Source organism: Herpailurus yagouaroundi, unplaced genomic scaffold (genome assembly GCF_014898765.1).
Source record: "Herpailurus yagouaroundi ecotype Mexico unplaced genomic scaffold, PumYag 198, whole genome shotgun sequence".
NCBI classification, from domain to species: Eukaryota; Metazoa; Chordata; class Mammalia; order Carnivora; family Felidae; genus Herpailurus; species Herpailurus yagouaroundi.
In genome coordinates, this window is record NW_024412429.1 from 31,864,778 (window position 1) to 31,875,563 (window position 10,786).

General features: G+C 40.3%; 1 long non-coding RNA gene across 1 annotated transcript; it reads right to left on the reverse strand.

Moving 5' to 3' along the window:
- Window positions 1-7,255: 7,255 nt before the first annotated feature.
- Window positions 7,256-10,341, reverse strand: LOC121013286 (uncharacterized). The gene is made up of 2 exons (XR_005782619.1): window positions 10,267-10,341; window positions 7,256-7,380 (listed from the first exon to the last, which is right to left on the reverse strand). It is a non-coding gene; the product is annotated as an uncharacterized LOC121013286 (long non-coding RNA).
- Window positions 10,342-10,786: the final 445 nt, after the last annotated feature.

Genomic DNA, 10,786 nt, shown 5'->3' on the forward strand with positions numbered 1-10,786 from the left:
AAAAAAAAAAAAAGCATGAAGTTGCTCCATTCTTAAGCTTGTTAGTGATAATCGGCTGCTTCGTTCACTTAGCTGGAGATATGCTTTGAAACAAACTTTGAGAAGTTTTTACGTGTAGGTGAAAGTGTTCTTTAAAAAGAGGAAAGCAATATAGAAGGGAATAAGAACTTTGAGTTGGAAACCAGGCCGCCTGTGTTCAAGCCCTCATGTGGAACCAGCATGGTTATCAAGGTCTGGGTGTGACGTGTTCTCTATTTTTGTTTCCTTCCTTGAAGACTTAAGAGCTTCTCTCACTTAATAAGGACACTTGGCACTTAGAAGATGTAAAATATGTGAAAACTCTTTCACTATGTGCTAAAAAGGAAAAGTATAATTGAAGAAGTCCTAAGTGATGAGACTAATTATTATTTCTTCTTAGCAGTGGAACAGAATCAAACATAATGGGATTCATAAGCAATGCAATATTGAGGCTCATTTTAAACTTCTAGTAAACATCTCATTAAACTAATGAAATATATCATTTAAGACTCAAAAGAACAGGGGCGCCTGGGTGGCTCAGTCGGTTGAGCGTCTGACTTTGGCTCGGGTCGTGATTTCGTGGTTCATGGGTTCAAGCCCCGCGTCGGGCTCTGCTCTGACAGCTCCGATTCTGGAGGCTGCTTCAGATTCTGTCTCTCTCTCTCTCTCTCTCTCTCTTCCCCTCCCATGCTCTGTCTCTCTGTCTCTTTCTCTCTCTCTCTCAAAAAAAAAAAAAAATTAAAAAAGGACTCAAAAGAACACGGTGAGCCAAAGCGGTGCTTTCATTTCAAATGGAAAGAGTAGTGGCTATCTTAAAAGTAGTGATTCATAAATTGACTGCAAAGTATTTCTTTTAGCTTTTAGTGAACATTACTTTTTAAGGTATTCAGAGATAAGAAATTCTCCGTGGCTCAGAGTGGTCCTGTGATTACAGGAAAATTTAAGTGTTTACATATTTTAAAGGATGGGAAAAGCATGAGGCCGTGGAGAATGCTGAACCATTATCCTTGTGACAAAACTTTTTGCAAGAAATCTCTTGCAGTAGTTTTCATGGATAAACCTCTATAGGTGGGGGATTGGCCAGAGCTTCTTTGGTTATAAGTGACATAAACCAGAACGAATTTGAACTTATGTACCTAAACTAGGAAGGGTAGGGCTGGAGTTGAACACTCTGACAGCTCATCCTAGGTCCTGAATTCTGTCAGTTAATACCTCTCTCTGTGGGTCTGTGTGTATATATGTCTCTTTCCGTGTGTGTGTGTGTGTGTGTGTGTGTGTGTGTGTCTCTCTCTCCATCTATCTCTCCCTCTCTCTCATCTCCATCTCTATCTCTACCCCTATCTCTCTGATGTGATAGTCACTACCATGGATAGAGCAGTGAACAAACACACACAGCAAATAGAAGTTTCTACATTTATGAGCTTGCATTGCTTCATAAACCTTTAAGCATGAGTCGGATATAATCACACAGACATGGGGAAAAGGCATCCTTGGAGGAGAAGAAAGCATAGGCAAATGCACAGAGGGAGGGATGTGTATGTGGCGGAACATGCCAGTAATAGCCAAGGGTGGCTGAAGCACAGATTAGGCACAGGTGTGAAGAGGAAGATGAATGTCAAAATGGACACAAATGCCCCAGGGCATTGAGTGTCACAAAGACGAGTCAACAGAGTTTTGAAACAGATAATAGATTTTATTTTATTTTTTTCAACGTTTATTTATTTTTTTGGGACAGAGAGAGACAGAGCATGAATGGGGTTAGGGGCAGAGAGAGAGGGAGACACAGAATTGGAAACAGGCTCCAGGCTCCGAGCCATCAGCCCAGAGCCTGACGCGGGGCTCGAACTCACGGACCGCGAGATCGTGACCTGGCTGAAGTCGGACGCTTAACCGACTGCGCCACCCAGGCGCCCCAATAGATTTTAAAGAGAGAGAGACAGAGAGAACTGTCCAAGGGGAGTGTAAAGTTTCTACTCTAGAAATATGACAGAACATGTCCTCCCCTCCGTCCCCTCACTCATACAAGGCCACACCAAGTTACAATCTGTCAGTGTGTTGGTCAGGGCTCTCCAGAGAAACCACACAAGAAAATGCATATTTATACAGAAAGAGATGTAAAAAAATGAGTTGGCTTCAGGCATTATGGTGGCCAAGAAGTCCCAAGATCTGTAGTCAGCAAGCTGGAGACCTGGGAGACCTGATGGTGTGGTTCCACTCTGAGTTCAAAGGCCTGAGAACCAGGAGAGCTGATACCATAAATTGTAGCCCATAAGCCTGCAGGTTCCAGAAAAGCCATTGTTTCAGTTTGAGTCCAAAGGCAGGAAATGACTGATGTTCCAGCTCAGCAGCCGGGCAGGTGGAGTTTCCTCTTACTTGCAGAAAGGTGAGCCTTTTTGTTCTAGATGGGCCTTCAACTGATTGAATGATGCCCATCCCGTTTGGGAGAGGAATCTGTTTCACTCAGTCTGCAGATTCAGATGTAAATCTCATCTAAAATCTCCATCACAGACACACCCAAAGGAGCGTTTGACCAAAATACCTGGGCACCCTGTGGCACAGTCAAGTTCACACACAATTAACCATCACCTCTGGGATTAGGCACAGTTTCAAGCCTTTGCTCATGGAAATTCCTCTGTTTGAAACGCTTTTTCCACTCTCTTGACCCTCTTCACCCCCACTCCTATTAGCTACCAGCATTATTCTTGAGACTACCTCATCCTGCTTTAAGAATTTTCCCAAATGTCATTTTGGAAGTCTTCCTTGAAGCCCTGCAACCCACGCTAAAGGATATTGGGCATGGTGTCTTTCACACAGCACCTTGCGCTTGCTACCAATATAGCACACATCCTGCTACTTTAATAATTAGTACAAATCTGTCATATGAATATGTGGGTCCCCCAAAGATACAGACCATGGTATTTTTACTATTATTTTATTGTGTTAAAAATATATGTAAACATACTCATGCACCAACGTTCACAGCAGCTTTACTGACAACAGCCTAAAGATGAAAACAACTTGAGTGTCTATCAAACGATGAATGGTAAACCAAATATGGTCTATTGATATAATAGAATATTATTCAGCCATAAAAAAAAGGCTGAAGTCCTGACGGGTACTCCAACACGATTGACCCTTGAAAATATGCTAACTGAGGCACCTGGGTGGCTTGGTCAGTTAAGCGTCCGACTTCGGCTCAGGTCATGATCTTGCAATCTGTGGGTTCGAGCTCTGCATCAGGCTCTGTGCTGACAGCTCAGAGACTGGAGCCTGCCTCGGATCTCCATCTCTCTCTGCCCCTCCCCCACTCATTCTCTCTCTCTCTCTCTCTCTCTCTCTTTCTCTTTCTCTCTCTCAAAAGTAAATTTTTTAAAAACACTTTAAAAAATGGGGAAAAAAAGAAAATACGCTAACTGAAATAAGCAGACCATGTTTTACTTATTCTTGGACATCCACGACTTCCCATGGCCCCCAGCACATGCCTAGCAAATGATTTCTGGTATAGGTTTAGGGGCAGAGTTCCTGAGCTGAAATCTTGGAACCTTCATTTCCTAGTTGTTTGATCTGAATGAATTATTTAACTGTTTTTTCTCTTTGTTTCTTCTCTTAACTGATTTTATTTTTTTTAGTGAAATTTATTGTCCAATTGGTTTCCATACAACACCCAGTGCTCATCCCAACAGGTGCCCTCCTCAGTGCCCATCACCTTCTTTCCCCTCCTTCCCACCCCCCATCAACACTGAGTTTATTCTCCGTTTTTAAGAGTCTCTTATGGTTTGCCTCCCTCCCTAACTTTTTTTTTTTATTTAACTGTTTATGCCTCATATTCCTCATTTGAAAAGGGGGGTAGTAATTGCACCTCTCTTGTAGGGTTACCCTGAGGATTAATTGAGTTAAACAATTGATGAGTTGATTAAGAGATGTAAACAACCTCTGAAACATAGTAAGCACTAACAAATGTCAGTTACTATCATATTATTACGTATGGTATCATTTAATGAATTTATGGATGAGGTACAGGTTGGGAAAGAGTCCTTAACATTTGAGAGATACAGTCTTTAGGAAAGAACTGTTTTATTTATTTATTTATTTATTTATTTATTTAACATTTATTTATTTTTCAGACACAGAGAGACAGAGTGTGAGTGGGGAGGGGCAGAGAGAGAGGGAGACACAGAATCTGAAGCAGGCTCCAGTCTCCAAGCTGTCAGCACAGAGAGTTCGCGGGGCTCGAACTTATGAACAGTGAGATCATCACCTGAGCTGAAGTCGGATGCCCAACCAACTGAGCCACGCTGGCGCCCCCTAGGAAAGAACTGTTAAGGCTAAGAAGACTGATATTCTTGTAAAAGTGTTCTGTGTGCGGTATCACAGAGAACATAAAGGAATGGGTGCTGAAGTTGTTTTGCCCGAACATGAAGCATGGCTTTACCTTGCACTAGCTGTGTGGCCTTGGGTAAACCACTAACTGTCTGAGCCTAAGGTTTTGTTTTCTAAAACGGGGTTAATAAGCGCTGCTTTGAGAATTAAAAGAAATAATGCCTGCAAAGTGCTTAAAATGGTGCTGGGCACAAATTAAGCACTTAATAAATGCTAGCTACCGTTAACAGTGTTAAATTAGATAGTGTTTATTGAGCTCTTGGAACTCTTTGATCGAAATCATTAGTCTGTAATTTTAAATCTATCCAGTTGACCTCACCCACAACGTCAAGTCAAAGATAGCCTACTTTACATCGGAAGTGGGTTTTAACGAGTTTTCCAGAATGCCTACATATGCAATAATAAACATGACATTCCTCTGAAATTGACCTCAATCACTCACCATTGCCTAGACAGCGAGGAGCAAAATTCTTCAGCTTCGTGTAATGTCAAGTTCAGTGCATGTCCTAGTTTTTAAAATAAGACAATTATGCAGATGGAGAGAACAGATGGATTAGATCGGTGAGTGTTTATCATTTTTTAATATTTGGAAACCAGATGTGCTACATACACATTGCTGGTTGCCTTCTAAGGAAGCTTCATTGGTGGGTTACTAATCTTTAATAAGAAAGTACAACATTTTCATCCAGCTTAAATCAACTATTTTTAATATACAATTGGACAACCCCTGCTGCAATCCTTTAGAAAATAGAAAACAGATGCTTAATACAAGGAATACTATCAGCCAAGAAATTCCTGATGATCTTTTTATAGAATGTAAACTTACATATTTTATGGGTCTCTTAATGAACTGCTATAGAACAACTTCAGCAGTCAAAACATGTTGTGAAAATAGACGTGAACAATTTGTCACTTGTTAACATATTCACAGACGACCTTTCAGTTGCTCTCCTGGGGAAATGGGCATAATCGTGGCTCTTACTATGTTATTAACAACGTATGTTATTTACCGTCCATCTGATTGGATATATTGGAGAAAAGAGGAGTTAGAATAAACAAACAGAGATGCCTCTATTTCTCTATGTGTTCCTGCTAGATTTGGCAAAGATCCCTTGCTAAGTATGAATACTTCTATGCTGATTGCGCTCACAGGGGTATGACACAGTGGAGTAAGACCAGGGTAGTGTTCTGTTTCAAGAAATGCCTTTCAGAGAAAATTCCAGTAGAAACTTGGATTCTTGTGAGCAGAATAATGGGTTAGAAGGGCCTAAAGGGAGCCTAACATTTTCACATTAGGACAACAACTTAACCAGGCTTCCCCTGGCTCAGTCCAATGTGACACTGGAAAGGAGGTAGCAAAGAATGGCCACCTAGTTCCATCTCTGAATTCACCTCTGCTAGATGTCCCCTGTACCTCCACAAGTTGGGACACAAAAGCAAGGATTGAGAGAGTGGGACTTTACCCCTCCCATATCTCTGTCCCATCACCTACATTTATCTCATGCATCCTTCATCGTCCTTTGTGATGTTTAATGCTGGTTTAGAGTATGAGGGAGTAGGACAAGGAAAAGGAAAGGAAAAAAAAAAGTAGAAGAGATGGTAGAAAATTTAAGAAGAACTTAAATGATGCACTTGGCACCATCCTGAAAGAAGAAAATAGGTTTTGAAAGAAAACAAAATGATGTGGCATCTTATCCATTCCAACTCACCACTGTCCATGGGAAAAGATGAAGGCTGATTATGTGATGGTGCTGAAGTCATCAAATTTAGGATAGAAAGGTGTAGAGACGCCATCTCCTCTCCTGGAAGTATACAGTTATTTCCTTTGTTTAAAAGGAAAAAAAAATGCTCTTAGGATCTTTTGGGGGCAAAAAGAAATGGAAATATTTTCACATCAAAAATGTGCTGCCTTTGGAAAAGCGTTGACGGATAAGCTATCTGACCCTTATAAAAAATGAGTAGAAACCTCAATCTTGAGACAATATGGTGTAAACTATAACATTTAGAGCATAACGACAGTGTTACCATGAAAAAACCCTCAGGTGCCCTGCAGGTAACAGGAAATAGGAAAGATTTCCCTACTACCTACATGGTCTTTGTGTGCAATTCAAGTAAATTAATATTGATTAGTTCATTCATTTAACAAATAGTTTTGAGTGTCCTATATTTGCAGATCTTAGTACTACATACTATTGAGGCTGCACACATATAATTAACATGCTCTTAAGGAAATTACGGTCTACAAGAGGTGATAAAATGAATATGAAGAATGCCAGAGACTGCTATTTACTGTTCAGTATCTCCTTATCATTCATCTAATGGGCTACACACACCTTATAAGGAAGTGTTACATATAATTAGAATCTGGTTAGTAAAATGTAAACTGAGTGCTGTTTGGGATTTCTGGGAAGGCTTCCTCCAGGGAGCTGAGAGGTGGACCCTCTGCCCTTTCCCTTGTGGCCTTTCCACTGTCTTGCTTCCTAGAACACATATGGCTTTAGCAGCTATCTTGAACAATCAGGTGACCTTCTGGATGGAAATACTGGACTGGACAAATCAAAAGACAGAACGAGACTGGGTCTTTTTTCAGTAAGGGGTCTACATAGCAGATCTAAACTGGGTGTAGAGCCCATTGCTTTTACATTAGAGAACAATTAAATTCTGTCTTAAGCCTAATAGTAACTGATACATTAAATTCCTGTAATTAATGCTGGGAAGTGAGCTATTATATAGACGCAAATAAAATGTCATGAGACTAGAGGATGGGGAAATGGTAATGATTAGAGAGGATTTGATCAGAGGAGGTGGCATGTTAGTCCCTCAGTCTGCCATAACAAAATAGCACACACTGAGAGAATTAAAGAGCAGAAATTCATTTCATTATAGTTCTGGAGGCTGGAGCTCCATGATCAAGGTGGTATCAGAGTTGATTTCGGGTGAGGACTCTCTTCATGGCTCTTCCCTCCGTGTGTCCTCTGTGTGCTGAAAAAGAGATCTCTGGTCTCCTCTTCTTATAAGGCCATCACTCCTATAGGATTACAGCCCTACCCTTATGACCTCATTTACCCTTAATGACCTCCCGAAAGGCCCTTTCACCAAATAAAGTCACACTGTGGGGTATGCCTTTCAAATATGAATTTTGAGGGGTGCCTGGGTGGCTCAGTCAGTTAAGCCTCTGACTTTGGCTCAGGTCATGCTCTCACGGTTTGTGGGTTTGAGCCCCGCATCAGGCTCTGTGCTGACAACTCAAAGCCTGGAGCCTGCTTCAGATTCTGTGTCTCCCTCTCTCTCTGCTCCTCCTCAGCTCACGCTTTCTCCCTCTGTCTTTCTCTCTCAAAAATAAATATTAAAAAAATTTTAATATGAATTTTGAGGGTACACGGTTCAATCTCTAACAGCTGCTGTGTGAACTAGGTTTGTAAAGTTAGGTAGAACTTAAATACACAAACATTTCTAGTATTGGAAACAAAGGAACCAAATAGGTAGAGGTAGGAATACCCAGGGTACACATATAAAGCAAGAGTATTTCCAGTTGACCAGACTCCAAGGGCCATAAAGGAAATTGAACTATAAAGACCATAATGGAAGGCAGAATGGGAAAGCTAGTTTGGAGAGCAGATGCTCCGCTCGAGTTCGGACTTCCTTGTTCAGAGAATGAGGAGTCATTGAAGGCTGATGAGCTGAGGAGTGATACAGTCAGAATTGAACTTCAGAAAGATAATTTGAGGGTAAAATGTATGAGAGATCAGAGTGAGTGAAAACTGGAAACAGAAAGAACAGTAAAAAAAAAAAAAAAAAGGCAATTGCAATAGTTCAGGGAAAAGATAGTAACTTGAGAGTTACAGCCAATTAAAAAGAACCATTGTTTTAAAGTGGAATTCTTCATATTTTTCTTATCTCTATTTTTCCATTTGGTTTTTGGCATTCTCATCCTGCAGCTTTTGTCTTGGCATTTTGTGTTCTGAAGACTTAATCCCTCTATTGAGAAAGTCTTACAGGCAAGTACATAGAATTGACACCCAGCACTTCAGGAATTCTGGGGAAACTTGTTTTTGTATTAATTCTTACTTACTTATTTTGAGAGAGAGGGAGAACAAGTGGGGAAGGAGCAGAGAGAGGGCAGAGAGAATCCCAAGTAGGCTCTGCACTGTCAGCTCAGAGCCCAACATAGGGCTCAAACTCATGAACCGTGAGATCATGACCTACACCCAAATCAAGAGTCAGACGCTTAATCAACTGAGCCACCCAGGTGCCCCTGGAAAAATTTCAAAGGCAGGATAAGTCACCTGTCAGAGCTCCATAATACCCACTATACAATTGCATTCACCTACCCATAGGAAACCGTAAAGTTTTGGTTATCAGAAAAATTAAATATTTCACAACTAAAAACATAACTGACTATGGAAAAATGCTAAATTGTGCATTTAAACTTTATTGAGACACCTTGTATTTAGCTACACAAATTGACTACCAAATGAGCACTCATCATGTTATCCATACCATTCAAAATAAACATCAGTGTTTATTATGTGAATGGGAATGAACGAGAAATTCTCAGCAAAACCTCTTGTGTAGCAAAACAGCATATTTTGCTTGCATTTTAGCTACCAAGTTGTTTAGCTTTTCCTGTCGTTTTTTCAAAACAACCTCATTTCTTCTCATGGAATTTAGCCCATAGTTCTATTCACGATCACCAGTATCCTAGTCCATTTGGCATTTACCCAATTGATCCTTAGCCAAAATAATTTAGTTATTGTTTCCAAATAGCCCCTCTAGTTTAGTTGTTAGCTTCTTTCCCAGACTGGAGGCTCAGTGGCTTACAGCACATTCTTGCAGTTTCTCCATAATGCCAGGATCATAGTCCACTCCCCTGGTTTGTAGAGCAAGAAAATATACCCTTAATCAATAAATAGCTACTGATTTACCAACGCGAGCAAGGCAGTGGGCTAGGAACTTTTGGGAATACAAATGGACTCTGCTCACTGACTCATGAGCTTTAGTTCCAAATCTATAAAAAGATTTTTTCCAAACTGTCTCCAGCTAGAGAATTGTAGGAGCTTTGGCCCATTTGAAATTTCTCTAGGGTAGCCTGGGCCTATTATGGACAGAGGGATCTTCTTAGGGATTAATATAAAATATTCCAGCTTCTACTCTCCTCCTCAACTCCTCTTTCCTTAGAATGAATTCTTGCCCATAAGAGTTCCCTATCCCTCAGGCCCCAACTCCCCAGATATACCTGAATCCTGGGATGAAACAGCAGAGGGAGAGAGCCTGGAATTGCAACAATAAAGCCTTGGCAATTCTTATAAAAGCCTCCACCTCCTTGCTGTTTGTAGCATCTGATGGTGTTTTAACTAGGGACTCTGAGATTTCCCCTCTAGGCTGTATTTCAGAGAGGATGGCTCCAACTTACCAAGTAGCAGTTGGCTTTGCATGCCATAGGAAAGTGGAGCACAGGTTGAGGTAATGGGCAAAAACCCTACCAGAAGGAACTAGAAACAAGTTGATAAGTGAAACAGTCACATTGCTTTAAACAGTGAACTTGGCTAACCTATGTATAGGAAGAGAAGAAGCTGACAACACCCAAAATATGATGTATTTGAAAACTTCATCTTAGCACTCTCAAAAATCAGGGTAAATGACTCCAAAAATTGATGTTATTTCACGACTGCCCCAAGGCAAACTGGCTTCCCATAAAAGACCTCTATCTTCCTCCTCTACCTTCTTCAAAGACTTATGGATGCAGGTCTCGACCTACTAGAAATACAATCCCAGTTCCCAACATCCTACTGAAGCATGCACAGAATCAGGTTTCAACCACAGAGGTGCCTGTGTTTAAGTATTAAAGGGGTATTATAATGATCTTACATTTCTGGAATCAACTCCAGTTGGTTACTATGCATTGTCCTTTCAGATATTACTGGATTCAACTTGCTAATTTTTGTTTCTTGTAATATTCCTATTGGACTCTGATATCACAGTTATGCTGACATCATAAACTGGGTTAGGAAGGGTTTCTTCCTACTTTATCTTCTGAAAGAGCTCCGTGTAACATTGGTATTCCCCACATGTTTCACTAAACTAACCCAAAAATCCAACTGACTGTAGAATTTTCTTTGTGGAAAAATTTTTCATTATAATTTTTTTTTTAAATTGGGGGCTATTTAGATTTTCTGCATCTTCTTGTGTCAGGTATGGTAAATTTTGTTTTTATAGGAATTTGTTCATTATACCTAATTAAATTTACTGGTATGAAGTTGTTCATGATATCATTTTACTGCACTTAACAATTGATATTTTGTTAGCTTTAATGCCTTGTTTTTTTCAATTAATGTGTTTATTTTCAGGTAACTAGCTTCACATGTCATTGTAAGAAAGTATACAGAGA